At 40.1% G+C, this 24,932-nt stretch overlaps 2 long non-coding RNA genes across 3 annotated transcripts; both read right to left on the reverse strand.

Annotated features, from left to right (window-relative positions):
- Positions 1 to 8,114: 8,114 nt before the first annotated feature.
- Positions 8,115 to 9,494, reverse strand: Gm52333. The gene is made up of 2 exons (XR_003952572.1): positions 9,052 to 9,494; positions 8,115 to 8,874 (listed from the first exon to the last, which is right to left on the reverse strand). It is a non-coding gene; the product is annotated as a predicted gene, 52333 (long non-coding RNA).
- A 7,066-nt stretch (positions 9,495 to 16,560) lies between these two features.
- Gm31147 lies at positions 16,561 to 21,921 on the reverse strand. Of its 2 annotated transcripts, XR_877531.1 has the most exons (4): positions 21,821 to 21,921; positions 21,287 to 21,540; positions 20,381 to 20,425; positions 16,561 to 16,847 (listed from the first exon to the last, which is right to left on the reverse strand). It is a non-coding gene; the product is annotated as a predicted gene, 31147 (long non-coding RNA). The 2 variants fall into 2 exon arrangements; XR_386317.2 differs by lacking the exon at positions 16,561 to 16,847 and having other exon boundaries at positions 19,691 to 20,425.
- Positions 21,922 to 24,932: the final 3,011 nt, after the last annotated feature.

Below are 24,932 nucleotides of genomic sequence, written 5' to 3' on the forward strand. Positions count from 1 at the left end.
ACCCTTAAGGCAGTGACTCTCAACCTTCCTAATGCTGAGACCCTTTAAGACAGTTCCTCATGTAATGGTGACCTCCAAACATAAGATTATTTCATTATTTCATAAATGTAATTTATGTAAATGTACGCTATGAATCACAATATAAATATCTGATAGGAAGAACATCTGATATGTAAAATGGGTCACGACCCACAGGTTGAGAACCACCTCTTTAAGATAGCATACACCTTAAGGATGCTTTAAGAGCTATCTTGTCTGACCCTCACAGTTTAGTGTAGATTGTTCACATTAAAGCATCTCTCCCTTGCAGGGCATGGCGGCTCACACCTTTAATGTCAGCTCAGGAGCCAGAGGCAGGTATATAACCCTAAGGGTATTTTATGCTCATCCCAGTTCTGAATAACAGAGACTTATGTTTATTATGAATGCTTAAGGCATTTGCTTACTCCTGTTCCCAACTAGCTCTTATAACTTATTAACCCATTTATTCTATTCTAAGTTCTTCCACATGGCTGGTTAGCTCTTCTCAACTCTGGCACCAGCTTCTTCCTCCATGTCTGGCTGGAGAATTCTCCTGCCTCTGATTCTCTCCCAGAATTCTATCTCTCCCCGGAAGTCCCACCTAATCTCTCTTGCTTTTCTATAGACTATCAGCTCTTCATTAAAACCAATCAAAAGGTGAGAGAGGGAGGGTTTACAAAATATGATGTAGCCATTGAATAACAGTACCAAACCCCCTTTGGCACTCAACTCTGGAGGCATAGAAATCAGCATTTGAAGAATGCAAACACAGTCTTTATGCAGAGTACAAGAAGATTATCCTAACACCAGAGGATCTCTGTGAGTTCAAGGCCAGCCTGCTCTACAATGTGAGTTCCAAGACAACCAGGCTTTTAAACAGGAAAAAAAATCTCTCCCTTTAAATATTAGAATAAACCTTCACTACATCATGAAAATATTGATGGAGAAAATGGTAGGCAGAAAAGGAGCAGAATAGAAATTCTTGAGTATGGAGTGGGTTTGGTCACACAGGTTTTATGGCACTCAAGGAACAGCGCCAGGGTCAAGCTCCTCTAGAAAGAAGATAACAGAGACTAAATGAAGAACACACCTAGAAATGACGGCATCTTGGGATTCATTCTAAGAAACAATGAACAAAACAACAGTATGTAGGGTGCTAACTGCCTTTTCATTTAATTATATACAGGGGATTTTTTTTTCAAAGTAGAAATTTAATCCTTAGCCTTATTAGAAAACACAAAGGTTAAAAGAAAAACATTTCTAGAGTTAATTGAATGAATGAGTTGGATTATCTGAATGAAAACACCTTAAATATATGCATACTGTGTATGTTATAATGACTGAGGCAAATGTTACAGTTCTCTTCTGAAAAACAATCAAGCAGATATGGCAAAGGTCTGTATATGTGCGCTAAATAATGTTGCAGTTTTGTGCATATTAAAATATCAAATAACCTACGTGTTCATCAGTGAGAACTGGGTATATAAAAACTGAGATATTCAAATACTAAATTCTTCATCTTTACCCAAATCGAGGATGCTCTGAAATTATGGACTTCAGCAAAACGCCCGTGATATTTTGAAGGCAAAAGGGAATATTTACAAAGCATCTTGCAGAATGTCGTCCAGAAATTTACATTTGTGTAGAGAACAAAGGGCTTGCAAAAAATATGCATTTGACCATCGTGGGAGTAGGATTTTGGCTGACTTCGTGTTTTGTGTGAATTTCATCTTCATCTCTGGAAAGGGAAGAATAGACATTGAACTCAGTTAAAATCACTGGAACTAAGTGTGTAAAAATCAGAAGCCTCTCAACTCCACTCTCAGAATTATAGGCGGCTATTTTTTTGGTTCAGGTTCCTTTTCTATAGTTTTCATAAGGTTATTTCAGGAGTGGGGCTGGAAGTGGCTTGTATAATTAATTGTCATCTCTGAGACTTCTTGCCTCCATCTGTTAACCTAGACCTAGACCTGGAAGTTTCTAGCCTCAATACAATCTTATCTAGGCCTAGAATGTTTTCAGCATCTAAGACTTACTGCTAAATAAACTCACTTCCTCTTGTTCTTTCTGAACTCTGGCTGGCTGGTTCTACTCAGCTGTTCTGACTCAAACTGACTTAGTTAGTTAGTTAGTTAGTTAGTTAGTTAGTTTGTTTGTTTGTTTGTTTGTTTTGAGACAGGGTTTCTCTGTGTAGCCCTGGCTGGCCTGGAACTCAATCTGTAGACCAGGCTGGCCTCAAACTCAGAAATTCACCTGCCTCTGCCTCCCGAGTGCTAGGATTAAAGGTGTGCGCCACCACTGCCTAGTTGAAGCTGACTAAATTAATCTGGCTTCTATCTCAGCCTCTTACTTAATTCCTTTCCTTGGCCTCATACTAATTTTGGCAATCTGTTCTAATCTTCTGACTCATTCTCTGGCTCCTTTTGTCTTCACCTGTGTATATTTTGTTCTCTCTCTGCAACCTGTCTCTTTATAATTGTCCCAGTAAAACTGCCTTCCCTCTCTGCCCAACTCCCTCAAGTAACTTCCCTTTCCTCTCTTTTCTCCTGAGACTTGGGCATAGCCTATTCTGTCAAATCTTTCTCTGATTCGTCACTTTGTCTGCTACTCAATTAGTGTCACTTTCAAGCACTGGTGCTTCCTTCTACAAACCGCCTTACCTTCATTGTTTGGGAATAAAAGTGTTCTAAGGGTGTGGTTGCATGCTAACCAGCTCACACAGACCTAGAAGGGTCTTCGAATGTGATCAGAGCAGCCATGTTGCAAGATTAAAATTTTTTATACAGTTATTGGCTTTTACTATTTTTTTTCTAAAAAGTCTAACATGACAAGAAGCTCTTGCTAATGGTGGTAGAAAAACCACACAGCATTAAAATAATTAAATAAAGTATTGTGTTGTTTTGTTTAGGTACTTCATTTGTCCTGGGTAAACCCTATTTCCACCATTTGGGTCATTGGTAATATTGAGGATTGGAAAGATTGTCTATTCTCATAAAGATATCTTTTGACCTCCAATTACTAACCACAGGCTCTATGGCTCCCAACGACCCAGACAGTCAGTCACAAGCCAAAAATGCCCTTCATTTCTGTAATCACAACAAGTAAATTCCAGTCACACACAGCTCTATACAGAGTGTGCCTGGAAATCCTGGTTTTTCTCCTTCCCCTCTTGTCTGAATCCAGAAGTGTGTATTTCATTGGAAGTGGCTGGAGGTGAGAGGAAGGCAGAGGACATTTAGCAAGGAGCCAGCCCTGTCAGGAGCATCATCAGATTCCCGACAGCCGTGCTCCCTCACAAATCTACAGTCCCCACTCCACCCTGAGAATCTCACTGTTGCTTTCAGTTCTTCCTCTTCTGCATGAAATATCAGACAGAAAATCGATGGGAGGCTCTCCCACCAGCTTGTCAAATCTGAACAGTTTTCTGCACCAGTTTCTCAGGGGTAAGAAATGTAGCAGTCGTTCAAACGTGAAGCCTGCCTGCATACTGATTCTCCAGCTGATTTTCCCATTTCCTTCTCCAGCAGCGACCACTACCCCGGAGTAGCCTGAAAAGCTGATCAAACCCGTTGTCTCTAGAAGTACTCAGCAATGATGCACAGCAGACATTTTCATGTGGTGCCAACATTATATGAATGATTGCACCTGTGTGTATTATACTGGCCTTTTTATTTTATTTTATTTTTTAAGGTGTCTTTGAAGTGTAATTATTGAGTGTACAGTACACTCGAGTATTCGCTATCAAAATCATGATGGATTTTTGTATACATGCACCAAATCCTCTATGGAAGACAAGTGTATTATCCACCCAATTGCTCTGTGTAATCCCTATGCATTTCTGTGCTATACTTACTGAGAATGGTTCTGGTACAGTGTCCCTGCAACTTGACTACCTAGTAACCTTTATCTTTTTTTCCTCAAAATGTCTCCGGCAAAGCCTAAATATTACTGTTTCCTCACCTATTCTCCAAACTGTTTGTTGCATCCGACTGATTTAATTTGCACATCAGGAATTCTGAATTTGATTTGGCATGTTCTTGGTAGGTTTGATCAGTTGTTTGGCAAACTGCTAACCATTTGTCATTGGTTGTCTCTTTTCCATGATTTTTCAGGACTTTGTTTCATATCCTAATGTCTTAGTCAGGGTTTGTATTCCTGCACAAACATCATGACCAAGAAGCAAGTTGGGGAGGAAAGGGTTTATTGAGCTTACACTTCTACATTGCCCCTCATCACCAGAGGAAGTCAGGACAGGAAGCAGGAGCTGATTCAGAGGCCATGGAGGGATGTTGCTTACTGGCTTGCTTCCCCTGGCTTGCTCAGCTTGCTTTCTTATAGAATCCAAGATTACCAGTCCACGGATGGCACCACCCACAATGGGCCCTGCCACCCTTGATCACTAATTGAGAAAATGAATTACAGCTGGATCTCATGGAGGCATTTCCTCAAGGGAGGCTCCTTTCTCTGTGATAACTCCAGCTTGTGTCAAGTTGACACAAAACCAGCCAGGTGGAGTTACCCTCCCACCGTTCATTTGTATATTCTTCCTTGTCTTTATATCTAGCTTTTGTTTTATTTGTTCCTAATAATGAGACATTTTAATAAAGCCAAACTCCCAAGTGTTAGGTCTCAAACCCATGACAAAGGGCTAACTGGAGTGCCTATTTAACACAACAAATCATTCCTGGCCACCAGGTTCTCCCAGTTAAATAAATACAATTTAATTGTAAAATACAGTCACACATCTTTAATAAAATACCACTGAAGTTTTATCCACTAGCATATTTTTAAAAGCCTAAACAAATAGTTTATATCAGGCATGTAAATATGACTTAAGACCAGAAATAAAATAATGTAATTTATAGTAACCAATGAATAAGATATTATATATGATTGCCTTAAGGGATATAGAACGAATGAATGAAATTTCTACATGATTTGTTATTTAAAGATGATAATCAAATGCAAAAAAGAGAAAGTTAGGAGAAGAATTAAATATTTCTGAGCCTGATAAGTACATCATGGAAAGCCTCAAGTAAATATTCTATACATGCAAATATTATATACATGTAAATATTATATACATGTAAATATTATATATGCGTAAATATTCTATACATGTAAATATTCTATACATGTAAATATTCAATACATGTAAATATTCTATACACGTAAATATTCTATACATGTAAATATTATATACATGTAAATATTCTATACATGTAAATATTCTATACATGTAAATATTCTATACATGTAAATATCATACACGTGTAAATATTCTATACATGTAAATATTATATACATGTAAATATTCTATACATGTAAATATTCTATACATGTAGATATTCTATACATGTAAATATTCTATACATGTAAATATTCTATACATGTAGATATTCTATACATGTAAATATTCTATACATGTAAATATTCTATACTTATAAATATTATAAAGTAATTATTATATACTTGTAAAGCCTTGGGAGCATCCCATGTTGCTGAGAACAAACACAAAGATGAAGGTTTGCTTCAGAATTGTATCCAAAATATTAGTCATAAAATAACTAGAGGAAAAAGATATTGGAAAGAGTAGGAAGTGGGTGGTGTTGGAGAAGGAGGAGCTAAAAGAGGAAAGGAGGGGAGAGGAGAGGGAGTGGGGCGTATATTAGAAAACAACAGGTAACACTCTCTTATTTTAAGAATATTAACTGTTCTATAAGACAAAAAAGAAAAGTCCCAATACTCTATAGACAAGTTATTTGAACTAATAGGAAAATTCAGAAAGTCTGACAAACAAGAAAACCAAAACCCAAACCATCAATACACAAAAATCCAATAGTGCTTCTCTTCACGTGAAATAAACATAATACAACCGCTAACTATGTGATGCTTCAAACAGTCACGAATGCTGGGGTAAGAACAAGACATTTGATCAAAGATGAGTACCATCATGGTAGAGGGCCTGAAAAGTTATTAGATGATGATAAAACTTAGAAAGATGAATCCTGACCTTGGATAAGGAAAGCTAACTTTACAAAGATATTAATCTTTATATCCATAGTTGGTGACTTCATTGCATCCTGCAGCAGGTAGGGACTGAGGGATACTGGGAAAACCTGGTAGCCAGGAATGATTTGTTGTGTTAAATAAAGTTTGTAACTTTCCTTTTAAAAGTTTTGGCCAATAATATAGTTCTTTGTCACATTATGACTTCTGAGATAAAGAAAAGACGATGTGATAGATTTGTCTTTTAAAGCTTTGACACTGGGACCTACATTATTACTTAGTTGTATCTAATGTCTCCCACTAGTTGTCCATTTGTAGAAATTATAACCTTTGTTACAATTGTCAATAGTATCATTTTAGTTTTTGCATATCATCCTGTCATTGCTTCAGCTTTTGTGACATTGTTTTATTTCTTTGAGATTTACTAATCCTCTCTCTCTCTCTCTCTCTCCCTCTCCCTCTCCCTCTCTCTCTCTCTCTCTCTCTCTCTCTCTCTCTCTCTCTCTCTCTCTGTGTGTGTGTGTGTGTGTGTGTGTGTGTGTGTGTGTGTGTGTGTACACATATGTATGTGAGCCTGCTGTCCACAGAGGTTAGAAGAGGACATCAGATTCTCTAGAATGGAAGCCCCAGACAGTTGTTAGTTGTCTTAGGGGAGCCAGGAACTAAATCCTGGTCATCTGCAGGAGTAGCCAGTACTAACCACTGAGCCATCCTCCCCAAGGCCTTATTTTTCCCTTAAATAAATATAACCTTTTTGTTGATGTCATCTGGTAGTCTAAGCAGTCTCATTTTTGGTTTGTTGTTATTGTTTTTTCTTAAACTGTACGACTAAGCTAACTCTTATTTTGGTTATTGATTTTAATCGTTTTGTTCAACATCATATTTCTTATGTCTTCTTTTTGTTGTTCTCTGTGTGTGTGTCTCTCTCTCCCTCCCTCCCTCCCTCCCTCCCTCCTTTGCTCCCTTTCTGTTTTTATTTAACAGTCTGTTCCTGCTCCTCACTCTTTAGCTGCTGAGAGTGACATCCAGACAACAGTCGGGTCATCTTAGGATGCGTTCTTTCTCCTGCTCTATCACGATTTGAGAGGCACACAAACAAATCCAATCATCAGAAGGCTTGGCTCAGTTCCTTGGGAGGAAGTGTTTTTATCAGCTCATCTGCCAGGGCCCACAGAGCCCCATAAAACTAAGACTTGCAGCCATGACTCAGCAAGACTCATCCTCAGTCTTCTCAGGAGCTCAGGGGCTCGCCTCAGTTCCTGACTTCCAACAGTGAGCTTGGCTAAGACTGCCGCCATGTCTTTAATGTACATGCTGACACTTGCTTCCTGAATTGGAGCCTGGCGGATCTGTGCATCCAACCTGAAGGATAGGTTTGTGCACACTTCTGTCCTTTGGGTTGTCTTGTTTTCTAATTGTACCCATAGCTGCCAAGTGTTTGAAATAGCGTTCCAGGAAAGAACAAATTCACTTCCCAATCGCACCCAACGCCTGAAAAAATTTTGCTCCTTAAACTTGTTTTTGGCCTTTGCTAATACCTGGTCGTGACTGTTGATGCGTCTCCCTCTTTCTGATGATCATATTAATGAATGGAAGAAGAAAAGAAGGAAAGAGAAAGCAAGAGAGATGGCCTGGACAGCTAAGAGAGATCTGAAACTATGGAATACTGTCTCAATGCATGTGAAATAATTAAAACAGTTAATAATCGCATTGCTCAGAGTTCACAAGTAGTCTAGGCTTGTGCAAGGATTTAGCAGGACTGCAGCCTGCTTCTTCTATAATTCTCTTAGCTTAACCTTTCTCTGACGTGGTATTGCAGGAAACCTAGCTGGGAATAGTTGCATCTTAATTCGAATTTAGTGAAAAAGAGAGTGACTTCTTCCTGTTTTTAAAAACCACCAGAGGACTCTTTGGACAAAACCACAATAAATATTCAATTTACATACATTCACAGCCACCAATGATCACAATACCAAGAAATCCAAAAGCCTTGGTTGGCATTGCATGTTCATAGTACACATACATACATACACGCAGGGGAAACAGCCATACACATAAAAATATAAACCAATAAATAAATCAAATAAAATTCAAAGAGGATTTAATTGTCCCAGATCATTTGAAAAAATAATTGAGTCAGAAATTGCATCCAATTCTTCTGCCTCAGACAGTTGGTTTTTCTAAGACATGCATTGACAAGTCACCATGCTGTAGCGTGGTGGCAAGACTATTTCAACAAGCAAGTCTTCCAGCCGTGGGATTACAGAGCCAGTGATTGGTGGCTCTGTTACATTGTGTTAGCCAATAAGGAGACAAAAGATGGCTGTCAAATATGTGAAAACTGAGAAATAACTCACTGCACTGTTATTTGCAAATCTTTCGTCCTGTCACATTTAACTGCACATTTACTAGGGAGCTGCGTCACTCAATGAGGTCTTGTTAGTCACATGGCTAAGTTTAGATTTCTTGGCATTTAAAACTCACTTCTGGGCCTAGAGAGATGGTTCAGTAGTTAAGAGCACTGACCATTCTTCCAGAGGTCCTGAGTTCAATTCCCAGCAACCACATGGTGCCTCACAACCATCTGTAATGGGATCAGATGTTCTCTTCTGGTGTGTCTGAAGACAGCGACATTGTACTCACATATTTAAAATAAATAATCTTTTAAAAAACAAACAAAGAAACAAACAAAGACCTCACTTCCCCAGTCAGAGCAGCTGCCATCCCCTTGCTCAGCCACCACGTGCTGCCAGCAGATGCCACACTGGATTGTACCAAAGCAGAGTGTATCCATCACTTCAGAAATATTCTCCTGAAGGCATCCTTAGAGACAATCTGTAAAATCTGAAAAAAAAAAATCAAGTCTAGTTGGCCCATTTGCAGAGCTTTAGGATACGCCAACACGCTGTGCTTCCCTGGGTATCCCATGTGAAATAGGTCTCTCTTGAGTTTTGACACATGAAGCCCTATGATTCTGTCAGCAAGGCTGGCTGGTGATGCTAAAGAAATGTATACAGGTACCTCCTGGTTCAGCTGGAAGTCCCAGGATGAAAGAGCAGCTGTGCGGGGCCACAGCATCTGGAAGCGGACACGGCAGCCCTGCAGCTGTGCTTACCTCCAGCTTACTGCCAAGCTCAGAAGGGAGCAGAAATCGATGAAAGGGATGGATTGTGGTGTTTACCAAGGAGGCAGCCCTCAGACTTGCAGCACGGAGAAGTAGGACACTTCTGAAGATTCAGAAACATCAGCATTGAGAAAAATTGTGGTGCTTGCTCTAGATCGGCTTGGTTTGGGGAAGTGCTTTGCATGTTCTTGGTTTTGTGTCTCTCTCTTTGTAAGATTACACCAGCACATTCCCCACACTGCAAAAATGCTGGAACGGAGAAAGTTGAGAATGATCAGTCTATGATGAGAGCCCCTTGCCAACGACGTCACCCTGGACCCCTCCAATCCAGGGGCAAGTTATCAGACAAGGTTCAGTTGGGCTTATGTAGAATATTGATCTTCTAGACAAGGCTAGAACACCTGCAGAAGGAGTTATAAAAATATGAGTCTATATATCAAAATATGTGAGTACTTGTATCTTGACACTGGACTCCTCATCCCAAAACTCAGATTTCTGGCCTTAGGGGGGGGGGGGAAGCTAACCCTTTAAGGATTACTGTTTAAGGGGTTATAGTTGCAACAGCAGCTCTTAAAACTCATGAAATATAAAAATGAATGTGTGTCTGGGGGAGCAGTGTTCGAAAATTTCTCTCCCAAATGAAAGAGACCCCCTGTTTCTTTTCACTGGGTAGCTCAGTTTATACTTTATTTTTTACAGTCCAGACACCCCTGCAAAGTTAAGCGCAAGCTTGCTTTTGTTCTTTTACAAAGGGAGTTTGTTTTAAAACATTTTAAAAAAAGGTTAATAAAAAATAAGTAAATGAGCGTTTCTAACCTTTTCTGAAAAGTAGATTATTATAAGAGAGAACAAAGTAATTATTTATGCAACAGGTATTTTGCTACACCTGAATTTCCAAACTTAAATAAAACTAGCAACACTGGAGTATTGTTATATGTAGTATAGAGACCATTCAATGGCAGACCGTCTTAAAATTAAGCAGACAAAGGTTAAAAATAGCTTTTAAAAAGAACTAGACATTTTCCCTCACTAATCAATGTATTTGAGGTGTGAAAACAAAGTCAGAATCTCCCCTGGAATCTGCCTACCATTCAATGTTTCATCAACTCAAAGCACATTATTAGCTGATAACTGTTAATCAGTGTTTTCTGAAGTTACTCACTCATTTATTTATCCTTAGGATTGCACTTCTCATTAAGGTATATTATACACCTGAAAGGTGTGCTGTAATTCATCACAAGGCAATCAATTACAATATAGAAAGGAGAGCCAGATGCAAATAGACACAAGGAGATGGGGACAGGTTCCTGTTTTCAAAGAAAGGTAATCGGATCGAGTTGAGAGCCCTGAGCACTCGTCGTAGTTCAAAGTGCAGTTCTACATAGGCATGTACAAAGGTAGGAATGAACGCAGTTCCTCGCAAGATATGCGTTCAGAGAATTGAGCTTAGCAGAGGATGTTACTTAGCAGAAAATGCATCACTGGAGCTAAAGCTGGACCAGTTAAGGGTTCTTTGGAAAGCAAAGGTGGTACAGAGACTCCAAGCCACACAGAGAATGTGCAGTGGCCTCATTGGGGTAAGCTGAAGTTAGTCATGAGTCTAGGCATGAGGGACGTGGTAGACGTAAGGGAAAAGGAAGCAGGCAAGCTGCCTGGGACGTGCAAAACAACTTCAAGGTTTTGACCTTTATCATCAAATGTTTCCTTTGTGAGCTACCAAAGATTTGCAAGTGGTGGGCTGCCATACTCTTACCTGCATATTTGGAGATTCGCTGGCAGCCCTTTGATCATCCTATAGATGACATTTTCCTGTTGGTGTCCCGGGCATGAGTAAGTCCAAGGGAAATACTTTTGTTTATCTCCTGGTGCCTTCCCATCTCCCTGGGAAGTTCATTTCCCCTGTTCACAATTTCATTTTCTTTGCTCTTGTCCTCAGAAACAGCTTTCTTCAGCCTTCTACCCCGGGTCCTCCAGCCTCCAGAAGGCCTCAGCTTCATGGACCCTGCAGCTACCAGAGTCTCAAGCTCTCCGGTGGGAGACAGACATTGTTGTACTAACCAGACTGTATTGTGTGGCCGTCTAATAAATCCTCTTTTAACATATATTCATTCATCTCATCAGTTGTTCCTCTAGAGAACCCTGACTAATACAGATCGATCTGGTCAGACTTACATATCTTCTAGTGGAGTGGTTTGTTGTCAAAGATTGGTACATGACTAATGTAGGGCAAGAAAGGTGTGGGGAAGATATGTATTACCTGAACAACACATCACCCTAGAAGTGGTTGTCAACAAGGCCAGCCTGGTGTTTCTGGCCTTGATAAATGCGAGCAGGATGACCTACAAAGGCAATCCAATTTTTCTTCTGTTTCCTTGAAACGTTATTTACCCTTTGGTGTACTAAGATCTCCCAGGGATTCCGAGCATCTCCCTTAATATATTGTCTGCCACACTGGCATTTGTCCATTGACAGACCCTAATGGGTTTTTTCACTAATAGTTATTGTTCATTCATTCACTCATGGCCTAAATGAACATTTTCTGTGTACCTCATTCATGTGAGTCCTGAAGAAGATACACCAGGTGAAGACAGTTGCAAGGAAAATGTTTTCAATATTCATGGAAAGCCACGTCCATAAGGGAGATCGGGCAAGCACTGTAGAGGTACTGATATATTTGGATGGAAAGAATGTGGATACTTTGGGTTGAATGAAAGGACAAGAAGGTAGGTTGGTCAAGTGTGACTGAGGAAAAAAAAAAGTCTATGTGCTTCCAAACAGGATGGTACATCAAGGGACATTGTAAAAGCAGGCACAGGATGGGTTTCCAAGAATGGTCAATATCTACCTTAATTTTGAGGTGTCGACCATGAGTTTGACATGCTTAAAATATCACCTACAAATAACACTGTCATCAAATGTCTTTACACATTTTAGAAGGTTTGTCTTTTTAGTGTGTGTTTTGAAGCTAATATAAAATAAAAGGAATTTTCTCTCTAATTTGAATAACTAATTAGCTTATGGGGTTGATGTGTTTGGAGTGCCACCAATCCCATCTTTACCACAGACGCATCATCAGGCTATCATGGATAGAAGGCAAATGAGAATATGACACCAAGAAATTAAAGTCTGTATTGCGCCCATGAAGTGGCCACATTTTTATTTCACAAAGAAAACTTTCCCAGTTCTCACTCACTATTAATTTGTTTCCAATCATCCAGAACACATAAAGTCTCTTTTTTAATTTAAAGAGAGTGAATTAAACAAAAATATTTGGTTTGGGAGCCAAGCCCTTTGAAAATCATAAATGATCCTATCTGAAATTTGCTATGGCTAAACAGTAAATCCCGGGGAAAAATGATGCTTATATTCGTAATAGAAATGTCAGCAAAGCCTTAAATACAGCAGCTCAAACCGCTCCCATTACCACACAGCCAAGTCACATTTGTAATTGATCTTTTCCCCCTGCCCTTCCTACTGTGTGTGCTGAGTTCAGTACCTCATGATAGTAGTTCTTAAATTTTAAAGCCCTTTGAGTCAGTAATCTTCATTACCACCACTTGTATTTTTTTTCACATGACTATAATTCCTTTCAGAGAATAGATGGGTATGTCTTAGATTATTGTGTTAGTAAATAGTGGATTTCAACAGTGTTGAGAATAGGTCTTGGATCCCTTACTTCAATGATGAAAGATTACGAAATTTGTCTTTTTCCTTAGTTAGACAGGATCAGGTTTCTGATTGGAGGACAGCAGCGGGCTTCCCACGGTGGCTAAGGAAGCTTGTGTCAACATTAGTGATGGGACAGTAAACTCGGGTTCTGTTATACTATAGGAAAGACACAGAGAATAAGCAAGCCAATACACACTTAATGACTTTACCATCCAGCATTCCCAATCCAGTTCCGTGTCCTGTCAGACTTGTGGAAAGAACTTGTCTCTGCATTCAGCAAAGATAACTGGATAAAATGGATGGAGCCAAAGTTTCAAACTCTACTTTCCAGTGACTTTTGGAGGCTTTATTAATGGGAGTACAACACAGATATATTTAACCCTTGAGCTGGCAGCCTGTGTCAGGAACACTGCCAGCTATAAAATATAATAATCAGAGGCCCAGGAACCCCTCTCTTTAAATGGTTACATTGAAACCCAGACACCTGTAGTTTTACTAGTTGTTAAAATGGCTTGTAATCACACATGCATGAGACAGATGTTAACCAGAGCTGCAGAAACTGGCTTCCATTATACAAACACAGGTGAATGGTGGGCAGAAGAAGGGATGGAGAGCTGAGATCTGCATGCATTAAAATCCATTGTTGGAGATGTACATCAAGGCTGGGAAGCATTTCCATTAAATATATATTAGCCTGCCTCTCTGCTGCTTTTAAACGGTGGATATTTACATCTCCCATCCTGGTGTGCTTACATTTGGACAAGACAATAGTGACTAATTCCACCCCCTAAGATGTGTATTCTTCAAAATATTGGTATTCCTGAAATGAATATCAGAGCCTTATAGAGAGCTTTGAAGAGACTTAAACATGTAAGGACTTTGGTAGAATTGCTAATTGGTTTTTGTTGTTGTTTGTTTTGTATTGTATGGTTTTGTTTTTAAATAAAATAACAAAGTTTAAGGGTCTAATAAAAAAAAGTTAACATTAAGTATGTTTCCAGAACTTGAGCCTCTCAACAAAACCTGAGCCTCCTTTCTAGCATCCTGCAGTTGGGTTGTTATAAAATTACAGTACAGTGTATCATTTCACCAGGGACTGAGTCACACAGCTCAGGATGCACTTCATTGAGGAAGTCACATCAGCTATTACACAAGTACATTTTTTCCTGCGAATGTTTGGTTTGCTCAGCTGAACTTCAGGGGATTCAAATGTTCCAAAATTCTGCTTTACAACATCTGGTATGTGGAGAGTCGATCGCTCATTCTGGAACTCCTTAAGCAGGGGTGAAAAATGAGATGCAGACTATTCTCACAGACAACAAGAGCTGTCTTTCCAGAGACCCACATCACACCTGGGATGGGACCTCCGAGCCAGCATTCCCTTTCAGAGGCTTTAGCAAAGGGAGTGCAAACAGAATGAGCGAACTGGCATAAACAGGCGTCTATGTGAAAATCTCTCTGAATTGAAAAGGGAAACAGGATATGTGTCCATGCTCCCATAACTCATCAGGAAAACGCATTCCAAGTCATTCCCAGCGATGAACTACACCCCCAGAGGACCTTATCATTCCACACTTTTCTTTTCCATTCTGAAAACAGACTTAAAAAAAAAATCTAAAGTTGTTCTTGGAATGAACTGCAGCCTTGCACAGATTGTGAATGAAAGATGTCGCAAGCTGAAGGTTCGCAGAGTGTTTTTTAAAGGGCCAGGAGACTGTTCACTCTGCAGCCCCAACCATTCTCAGGACTCCAGTGAGGCCCCGGGGACAGAATGACCATTGATGAGGAGGGAGGTGTAGTACCAACAGCACCTGCCAAATCCACAAACCAATGATGAGAAAACAGCAAATGGAACCAGCGGGGCAAAGCTGTTTAGACATATTGCAAAGTCATTTTGGATATTCCCACAATATCTGTTAAATATTCATGTATATTCTGACAACTATGCCCTTGCTCCAAAGCTTGAAATTATTGGGTCTTTAAGTTATTCTCAGAGTATAAACCGAGCGCTCCTAGAAGCATATTAATTCTTTCCAACTAATGGCATCACGTTGACTTCACGGGTGTTCCAAGCTTTACGGGGAACCAGCAGCACTGAACTCAGACTGCATGTATCTTAAAGGCTGTGTGTGTGTGTGTGTGTGTGTGTGTGTGTGTGTGTGTGTGTGTGTGTGTGTGTGTGTCTGGTCCATGAGACAATGCCGGGTAGCAGTTGTGAGTCTGGGTTACACTGGAATGCCTGATGGGACTTTATTACAAGGCAAGTGTCCAAGTGCTGCTCCTAGATTTTCATCCAGTTGATCCGAGACCCCTAGATTGACATATTTTCTAAAAACACAAATCCACAATTTTTTAATGTGTTGTCAAGATTAAAACTGAGGACAATATGAAGACGTGTTCAACAGAAAACCTCCTCGTCCCATGAACTCTTGCTGCGTTAGACTTAGATACCCAGGAAAAATATAGGACGGTTAGTCGTACCGTAGCTAAGTAGTTCTGGGTGTTACAGATGTTGGGGGGGAGAGCGGGGACAGGTCATGTAGAGATGGCTTCTAAGATTCTTCTGTACCGAACGATTCTCTTCCTTTAAGAAAGGTAAGACTATAGCGCATCAGCAGTTATCATGGCTGTGACAGTGACCCAAGCTCAGGCATGTTCCTGGGAGGGTCTCCCTGTTATGTTGTGGATCTCAGTCCCAGTGTTCTTTCAATGACTGGCAGATGCCCCTGAACAAAGTCACAGAATAAGGACACCTGCAGAATTGACAGAACTATGGCCCAGCTATGACCCAAGCTGGCTTCATCTCTCCAATTATAAAACCAAGGTCATCCAAATTAAACAAACAAACAAACAAACAAACAACCCAGCAGCTTATATTGATTTCAAGTCCATGTCAAGACTCAAAAGAGACCTCTAAGTACCTATCTTACTTCTTGAGTACAGGTTTAATATATCCTCTTAATCCATCTCTTGCATGAGAGACAGGCCCTGCTACGCTGCTGGACAAGCTGGTCATTTGTGACATGTCGGAGACTGTCATCAAGGCTCACTCTCCAGAGCTTCTCACTTGAGATCTATATCCCGAGTTTTAAGTGAGTTTATGATGTTGTTCTAGGCACCATTCCTAGCCATCCCGAGCCACATCCATCCTCAGACCACAGTCGCACAAGTTCACAAGTTAACGCTTGGCTCATGGGGAAATGTGTCTTCAATCAATACCATTAGAAACAAGAAATCGGGAAGCATGTGTCTTGTATGCTAAACTTTTGAGGAGGAGACCCTTCCCAGCTCCCTAGCAGCAAAAAGAAAGAAATTTTTTAAAAAATTAAAAAAAAAAAAAAATCCAGTGAAGATCGACAGCAGGAAGCACAGGTTTAACATAACTAAGAAAGCCTTCAGTCAACCACACAAGGTCTGAAGAGACAAATACCTTCCTCACTTTCTCACAGGTTTTGTATCTTTTGCTCGTAAAACATTCTGGCAATTATTTAAAAAAACAAAAACAAAAACAAAAACAAAAACAAAACAAACAAACAAACAAAAAAAAAAAAACAGGGGCAAGGGAGAGGCACTTTTCTAACCTGCATGAAATGACCTAGCTATGATTTGTTCACATATATACATACACACACACACATATGTATGTGTATATATTCTTATGTATATGAATAAATAAATATATGCAGCCAATATACTAATATATTATTTTTGAAGATACAATAGAAAATGTGTGCTTTTAATTTGTACCTCAATTTTTATTAATAAAAGTTGTTACATCCAAGTTAGATTATCTTGCAAGTCTTCTGCTTGCATAACGAGAAGACCTCAACAAGTACAGTATACCAGTATTGAGCTGTTGTTGAACTAAAGGTGAGATCTGCACCTGCGCCCTTCTGTCCAGCTCTCCGTAGAAGCGCACCCTTTTCTTATATGATAGCATCTCATTCCTTGGGGGGGGGGGCACGGACTTGTTAAAGACCCTGTCTTTGTTCAGGAGCTATGCTGAGGTTCTCTTCTGTCAATCCTATAAACATAAGGAAGAAAAAAAAAAGGAAAGAAAAATGCTCTCTTACTGATCAAGACTTTGCCACGGAGACATGTTTGGCCAAATCTTTTTGTTGTTGTTGTTCTCACCCTGAACTCATTTTGAAATACCAGTTTCCATACTAATTTAGGGCTATTAGGACTTCCTCTTTTTTTTATCATCATTATTAATGAAGTGTGTAGCACAGACAAGGCCACCAGGCCTAGCTGTCCTTCCTTATGTAACCAGCCCTGGTCCTCCAGCCCCAGCCAGCCTCCATCCCTTGCACCGCTTCAGGAGACTCATCCCCTGGCCGACGTACATCCCCAAATAGTGCCGACACTTGAGACAGTTTCCTAAGATACACAGCACCGGAAGAGAAGTCGCTCCTCGCTATTCCCCAGACAGGCAGCTTGGCCTTCATTCCACTCTTCCGTTTACTGAATGGTGCATGACTGAACCATGATGCTATTATTTAGTTTATAACTGTTATTCCTCCCAATGATTTGAAATAACTGCTCTACAAATGTTTATCTTTCCTCCAGATTTGTGGAGAGAAAAAAAATTTAAGGTTTTAAATGAAAAAAAATATGAGTAACAGACATAAGGAGAAAACACTTGGAGTTATAGTATTCACCTTATACACCATTCTGTGAGGGGGGTGGGGGGGAAAAGGAAAGGCTTTGTGGAAAAGGCCAGAGCCTCAGGTTTCCCAAATCCAGCGTAGCTCCAGTCCTCCCATAGCTCAAGGAAGTTAACAGCTTTAAAGTTCATAGCCACTTCTGTGGTTTTCTGTTCTCCCAGGAGATACCCAGGCAAGAAGGTTTAATTACTTTAAAAACAACGATGAGAGGACCATTCTTCCCTTTTTAATACAGAAACAAACAAACAAACGAACAAACCCCAGAAACTTCTTCGACTAAATAAAGTTTTTAAATAGGTTAGTTTTGAAATATCATCTTCTTTTCTTTAGGAAACTTTATTAACCTTCCAGTGATTTGAACATCCACAAGCACATCGAAATGTTTTTTGTTTTTTTGTTTGTTTGTTTGTTTGTTTTTGTTTTTTTGTTTTTGTTTTTTTCCATCTGAAGATTGATCCTTGACTTTGCTACATGATTCGATTGAATAGATGAACGTGCTCGCTGGAGATTTATCTTTTGGGAAGTGTTTTTTTTTTTTTTTTTTTTTTTCAACGAGCGGGAAGTCCGCAGACTCCACAGTGAATTCTGCAGCAGAATATATTAAAGAATTTTAGGCTCCGAAACAAGGATGTTCTTGGAATTATCTTTTCCGGTGAAAGCCCGTCCAAGAATTGTGTCATGTTTTAATCAAAAAGCGTTTAGATAAACGACATAAGGTAAGCGTCTCGGTAGCAGCCAAAACATTATCTTAGTTCTTGATTTACGAAATATTAATGTCATTTTTGTGGCAGGAAACTCTTTCCCCACCCCCACCCCCTTTAAGCATCTCTTTAGAGAAAGAATGTCAGAAAACAGAAAACGTTAACCAGGCTGTAAGTGATTTTTTTTTTAAAGGAGACTATCAACCACATTCTGGGATTTCTGTTTCTTCAATAGGTGAGACCGCAGCCTGGCTTCATGACTCACACATCCAATCCCAATACTTAGGAGGCTGAGGCAGGGGCATTGCTAGGAGGTCAATGGCCACCCTGGCTTTACACAGTTTCAGTCCAGCCTGGGCTATAGAGTAAGGCCCTGTCTACAATAGTGATAATTTAAAATGAAAACTAAGTCTGACCAAGATGATTGGGGGATTGTTAAGGCTTGGGCATCTGTGCAGCGGGCTACCAGCCTTCGCCACCATTCCTCTTTCTGTGATGTTAACTCTAGGTGCATCGTGTTTTAATGTGGCTGTTTCAACTTGAGGCAGAGGCCACGTGTAACCACCAGAGAAGGGTCAGGTGGCAATGACTTACTGGGTTTCTGTTGTCATCTGACCTTCCTCTCTCTCCTGGGATGTGAAGATAGGAAATGAGTGGATAACTTAGAGACACTTTTTTCCAAGAATAACTTACAATGGGTTGCTAGTATTATTATTTTTCAATAGAACTGATTTATTTTTTTATTTTATTTTATTAGATATTTTCTTTATTTACATTTCAAATGCTATCCTGAAAGTTCCCTATACCCTCCCCCTGCCCTGCTTCCCTACCCACTCACTCCCACTCCTTGGCCCTCGCATTCCCCTGCATTGGGGCATATAAAGTTTGCAAGACCTAGGGGCCTCTCTTCCCAATGATGGCCAACTAGGCCATCTTCTGCTACATATGCAGGGTTGCTAATATTATTATACCAGAGAGTGAAATTGTTTTAAAACCATTTTCTAGGAGACAAATTAAGGCTCAAATGACATATTTTCCAAGTACCTTCAAATTTCTTTACAAGAAATTGCTTGCCACCCTCCCACACACACCCCACCCCCAAGCCCCTCCATTTCACTTTGGCTCAGAGGAGAAATAACCAGACACAGTGTCCCCGTAACAGTTATAAATGCACTCAGAAGGGACAACCACCTATTACAGGTAAACTGAAAGGTGGCTCACAAGATTTCCCTTGACTTACCAGTAGTAAGTATATGGCAGATGATAGCAAGAACTTGGGACTGAATTATCAAGATTATATTTATTTTTATATTCCCTCACCCTGACTTCCATTCCTGACGGCAGCTCACTGGAACCCAGTAATAACTGATGAGTACTAAACACACACACACACATGCATGCACAAAAACATACACATTCAAAGACACACAAACATGCACACATGCATGTGTGCACACAAACATGTGCGCACACACACACACACACACAAACACACATGCACACAGAGTTGAACAAAAAAAAAGTGTGTATGTGTGGTGCTATTTAGATCCTGTGCATAAGTAAGTATGTGTCTCTTTCCACACAGCATATGTATATGAAAGTGCTTGTACGTGGAACACATTTCATTGAAAACAATAACGCCCGTGGCACAGGACATATCCTAGGGCTTGCAAACTGCCTCATAGCGAATGACGGGCATTGCATCATTAATTCGGGGATATTGTTCTTCTCTACAGCATTCTCCGTTCCTGAGAGCTTCACAACCACGATAAACCGAAATATGTAAAAACACAAGCTTCAAGTCCAGTGGGCATGGATTCATGTGTGGATGTTATGGTCTGTCTACCCTCCGAATGGCTTTCCCCAAAGAAACAAACTGAATTCCCTCTCTGGAGATAATTCAGTGTGTACATATTCATGCTACATATTTTTGTTTAAATGTATATGAATCATCCGACTTTACAAGCTCTTTACATGCAAACACAAAACAACAACAACAACAACAAAAAATCCTCTTCATTTTCTTCCTCAATTTCCCAAAGCAAAGAAGTGTCTCATGCATGGAGAAATTGATATCACATGCTGTGGGTTTTCTTCCCCCCTTTTGGCTGCAGAGTCAGAACAGGTGCTGAAATGTGAAACCCTTTGGAGGAATGTTCTAGGGTCGAACAAACGGGTGCTGACATTACCCTCAAGTGAAGCCGGCTTTATGTCGATCCTCTGCAAAGCACTGGCTGTAGACAGATGATTCATAGATAATGATTTCAAAAAAAGACAAAAAAAAAAAAAATAAGAATACTGTCACTTTAAGAAAAAATAAACTAAAATATGAACTACAAAAAAACCCTGCCATTTCCAGCCTGGGCTTGATTAATGATTTTTCTATCTAATAAAAGGTTCACAAACCATCTGTTTTTCTCCCTAATGCCTTGCCCAAAGGTTTTTCGTTCCTATTTCAGGCTCGGGGCCAACTGACATTCCACTCTTTTTTTTTCCCCAGCCTTGTAAACAAACCCTTCTCTCTTTTTAATCTTCCAGCGCTGTTTCCTACCCATCGTTATGCATATTCATTGCGAGTAAACATTTTTAGTGTCTACACTTAATCTCTTCCAGTGGCAATTACTGTTCTATGCTGTTTTGTAATGCAGGAGGGCCAGCGCTTTCCGTTCTAATAACAGCTGGGCCGCAGATGGAGCCTGCAGTCATTGTAGAAAATAAAAATTTACAAGATGCCAGTGGAATTTATTTCAGTTTTATAGAGTCACAGGAGGGACCTTTCTGTATCCGCCTTCAGTGAAATCTGCAGGCACAAGGCAAGCTTTTGACATTTAATCAAAGGGGGGTTCAGGTAGGGTCTGGAGCAACACGGGGAAGAAAGCAGGTGGGTCATATTAGGCAGTGCCATGGTTAATTTATTTAGAAGTGATTGGCTTAGATGTACAGAGCCAATATTTGACATCGTGTATATATCTTGTTTAGCACCCTGCCTCTAAATTGTTACCACTGGAGAGACAGTGAGCTGTCACTGCGGACCCAGCCAGGTGTTTGGTAGGGCTGTGACTTGGAGGTGCTGGTGGCGATGGCTCTGTACTCACCAAAGACAAGGGTTTTGTGCTGTTTCTAGAACTTGCTTCCTTTCTTCCGCCTTGCCACCTAACAACAGCGTTGCTCTGTATCACTTTTGCACCGCTCCGCCAGGACCCCGGACTGTGCGAATGAGCTTTTGAGTACCGGGCGCCAGCCTTTCCTTTAACAATGCGGTTTAGCTGGAATTTGTTCTGTTATATGACTCGAGTACGTGAAAATGGATTCATTTGAAAGGCTTAAGTTCCCGATGTGCTCTGTAACACTGATCCAGGGTAGAATTAGAATGGTGCCATGACATATTGAGCAACCCACGTGCGGTGGTTAAGACCTAAGTACCACCACCAAAATGAAAAATAAATTGCCGCACGCACGCACTGTAAAACTGCAACTCAATTCGAACGCAGGGCTGTTGTTGGAAGCTCGCCCAGTGGCTCTTAGACCTGAGACACTAGACCCTACCTTCCGGCCCCCCATCCCTTCCCCACCACCTCTCCCCCAAAGGCAGGTAAGGAACCCATGAAACCCACTAAAGGATATCTCACATTTAATTCGATAAATGAGCATGGGTTTCTGGATCAGGTGAGATCCATGTCAAAGGTGCGTGTATTTTTTCATTGGGCCCTTCTATGCCACACACCTTCAGTTCGTTGCCTAGCAACCAGGAGAGACCCACTGAGCATGCTCACTGAGAAGCCTAATTGCTATCACATTTTACTTTTTTTTTTTTTTTTTTTTTGGTTTTTGTTGTTGTTTTGTTTGCTTTGCTTTCTTTTTTTAGCCCTATTAGCCAAAACAGGATATCTGTTGTTGTTGTTGTTGTTTCTGAAGGCACTGCTAAGGAATACAGAATTGAAAAGGCAAAGAGAATATATTTTGATACCAAAAGAAGTCATTAAACACCGATGTCAGGCATCTATGGCGGGCACAAAAAACATCAAAATCGAGTAGACTGCCATTAAGTAAAGTTTAAGTTCCCATTTATTGAGATTTTTATAGACTCGTTTAATTTAATTCCCTTATCTTTTCTGATTGTGGCCTGATTGTTCTGAGTCACAGAGGAGGAAACTCGAGTTTGAGGCCACATGATTAAGAATATTAGTAAGCTTTGTTACAGGACTTCAACTGTTTGTACTGAAGGGAAAACCACCTTCCCCGCCTCTGCTTTCTCTTCTCCTTTCTCCCTTTATTTCCTTTATGACTCCAAATTACAAGCTAAGAGCTAGCTCCATTCATCTTTCCACAAACAGCAAGAAATAATTTTGGACATCTCAGAGGAAAAAAAAAGACAGGTTTTTGTTGTTGTTGTTGTTGTTTGTTTTTTATTTTCTTTTTTCCAAACTTAAAGACAACCGACACGTTTTAGGTCAGTTAACTAATCAATTCGTTTGCTCAACTACCATAATCGTGTGCTTTCTCCCAGCATCTGTTTGTGTATATAATAAAATATTCGTATTCACCCAGTATATAATAAAATATTCGTAGGACACTATCTATGGAACTAGTTTTGTGACTAAACTGAATGTCATTTAGATTCAGTTTCATGTAGAATTTCCAACTACATTTCCAGAACTTCTCTTTTATTTCCCCCCCCAAATTTCTTCATTTGAAAAATTAACTTTTCTTCTTAACCGCATGTATTTCATTCTTGTCTTTACGTGAATATTCTGATTTTTTGTCTACTTCTGTGAACTCACTGCATGCCTATCAAGTCTGTGGAACCAAATGTGATACCATGGTTTATAATGAATTGCTTTGTTAAAAAAAAATACTTGTAGCCCAAAGCCCACCTTTTCACCTTGAGGAGCACAGCTGATATCAGCAGCGAGTGGAAATAGGCTCGTGAGGTGAGCGCAATGTGTCTAAACCTTAGCTGTACCGCTCGCACTGCACCCTTCCAACCATAACTTCCTTCCTTCTCCAGTAGCCAAGGCTTCCTGGATAGGAAGCATGCTGGCATCGGGCTACCCTTAGCGATGGCAGAGGGGGTCTGGAGAGAAATGCACTGGCAGTGGTTGCCTGTGTGTGTGTGTGTGTGTGTGTGTGTGTGTGTGTGTGTGTGTGCTCTCGCGCACTTCTGTCTTACCGAGATACAATACTAACAGTTCTTCTTTATGCATGAGCCAGTAATTTTGCCATTCCCACAGAGACCAGAGCAGAGGGAGCAAACTTTAGCAGATGAGCCATATTACCTGATGTCCTAGGGTTGGTAAGAATTCTGGAGCCATACTGTATAAGAAATTAATAACATCAAACATTTCATTTCATTACCATTAACCTTATTACGCACAGAAGCAGGTCAACCAGCATGGGTAATGAAGAACTAAACAAGGGTAATTGGCGTAGTCGGGATTGCTGGGACGGCTTGCGAATCCCACAGAATAGCTGGTAAAATGGCACTTGATTCCTGTCTCCTTCCCCTCCAAAAAAACTACTAACAAAAAGAAAATCTAAGTACATACACATATATACACAATATGTGTGTGTTTTTAGTTCCATGGCTGGCACTACTCAACTTCCATTTATATAGCTTCACATATGCTCTTTAATATGTGAAATATACGCTTCGTAGAGAAATCTTCCTTCAGCTTCATTCATGCCGACAACCCTCTTCCCCCCTCTCTTCTCTCTTCCTGTCTTCTGTCTCATTAATCCCTCTTGCGCGCGCATGCACACACACACATATGAAGACACACACACACACACACACACACACACATATTCACACATGCAGGCACGTGGACTTGGCGGTAACATTAGTCCTTGTTGCCATAACCTACAGTGTGTTGAAAGGAAAGTGCCTTTTAATTTCTGTTTTCCCCTAAGCCTAACAGACTACTGGCCGAAAGGGCCTCTGTTCTGCAAGCCTCTGCTTATGGTAGCAGGCTCACCCAGAGGTCTCCCAACACTCAGCGTCGACCCAATAGCAACATTTGGTAGTAGAGAGTCATGAGGGCTTTTATGGACAGAAAGAAATGAGACAATTGTGTGGCAGTTTGCTCGCTCCCATCAAAGTAAGATCAGAATTCACCATCTCTCATATGGTTATTTTGTTACATGGGTACATCAGTGGTATCTGGGCCCATGCTGCTTTCAAGTTTTCTCAACCTTAATCTCTAGACATCCTGTAGAGGGTGGCAAGTTAGAACTCTATTCCAACAAACACATCTTTACATTTCCAGGAAGTTAATTCAATTCATTCATTTGAATGCAAGGCCCTTAAGCATCTTTACTTAAAGGTATAGATGTTCTTATTCCCCGTTTCCTTCTTTCCTCTCTTGCATTTTCTCTTCTGCTGTATTTAAAGCACTTAGTTATGCTCTGGGCTCCCTAAGGAAAATCTGTTGATTCCGTTTTTATTTTGTTTTTTTGTTTTTGTTTTTTTACTTTCTATAATGCACCCATGCTCTCTTTTATAGAAACCTTCTATTTGAAATTTTGAAGCATCAAAAATAGTAAGCTAAATTGATATTGAAAACCAAAAACCTAAGGAAAAGTTATTATACTGTAAAGTTTAATATGGCCATCTTTTAATTACAAATGAGACCTATTTTCTTTTCCAGTTCTACACAAAATGACAGAAACTTGTAAAAGGTGTTAAGTAATCAAAGGCATTATGTAATCAAGTTTTTAAGGATATTTTTCCGATTCTGTGAA

This window comes from Mus musculus, chromosome 18 (assembly GCF_000001635.26).
Source record: "Mus musculus strain C57BL/6J chromosome 18, GRCm38.p6 C57BL/6J".
Classification (NCBI taxonomy): Eukaryota; Metazoa; Chordata; class Mammalia; order Rodentia; family Muridae; genus Mus; species Mus musculus.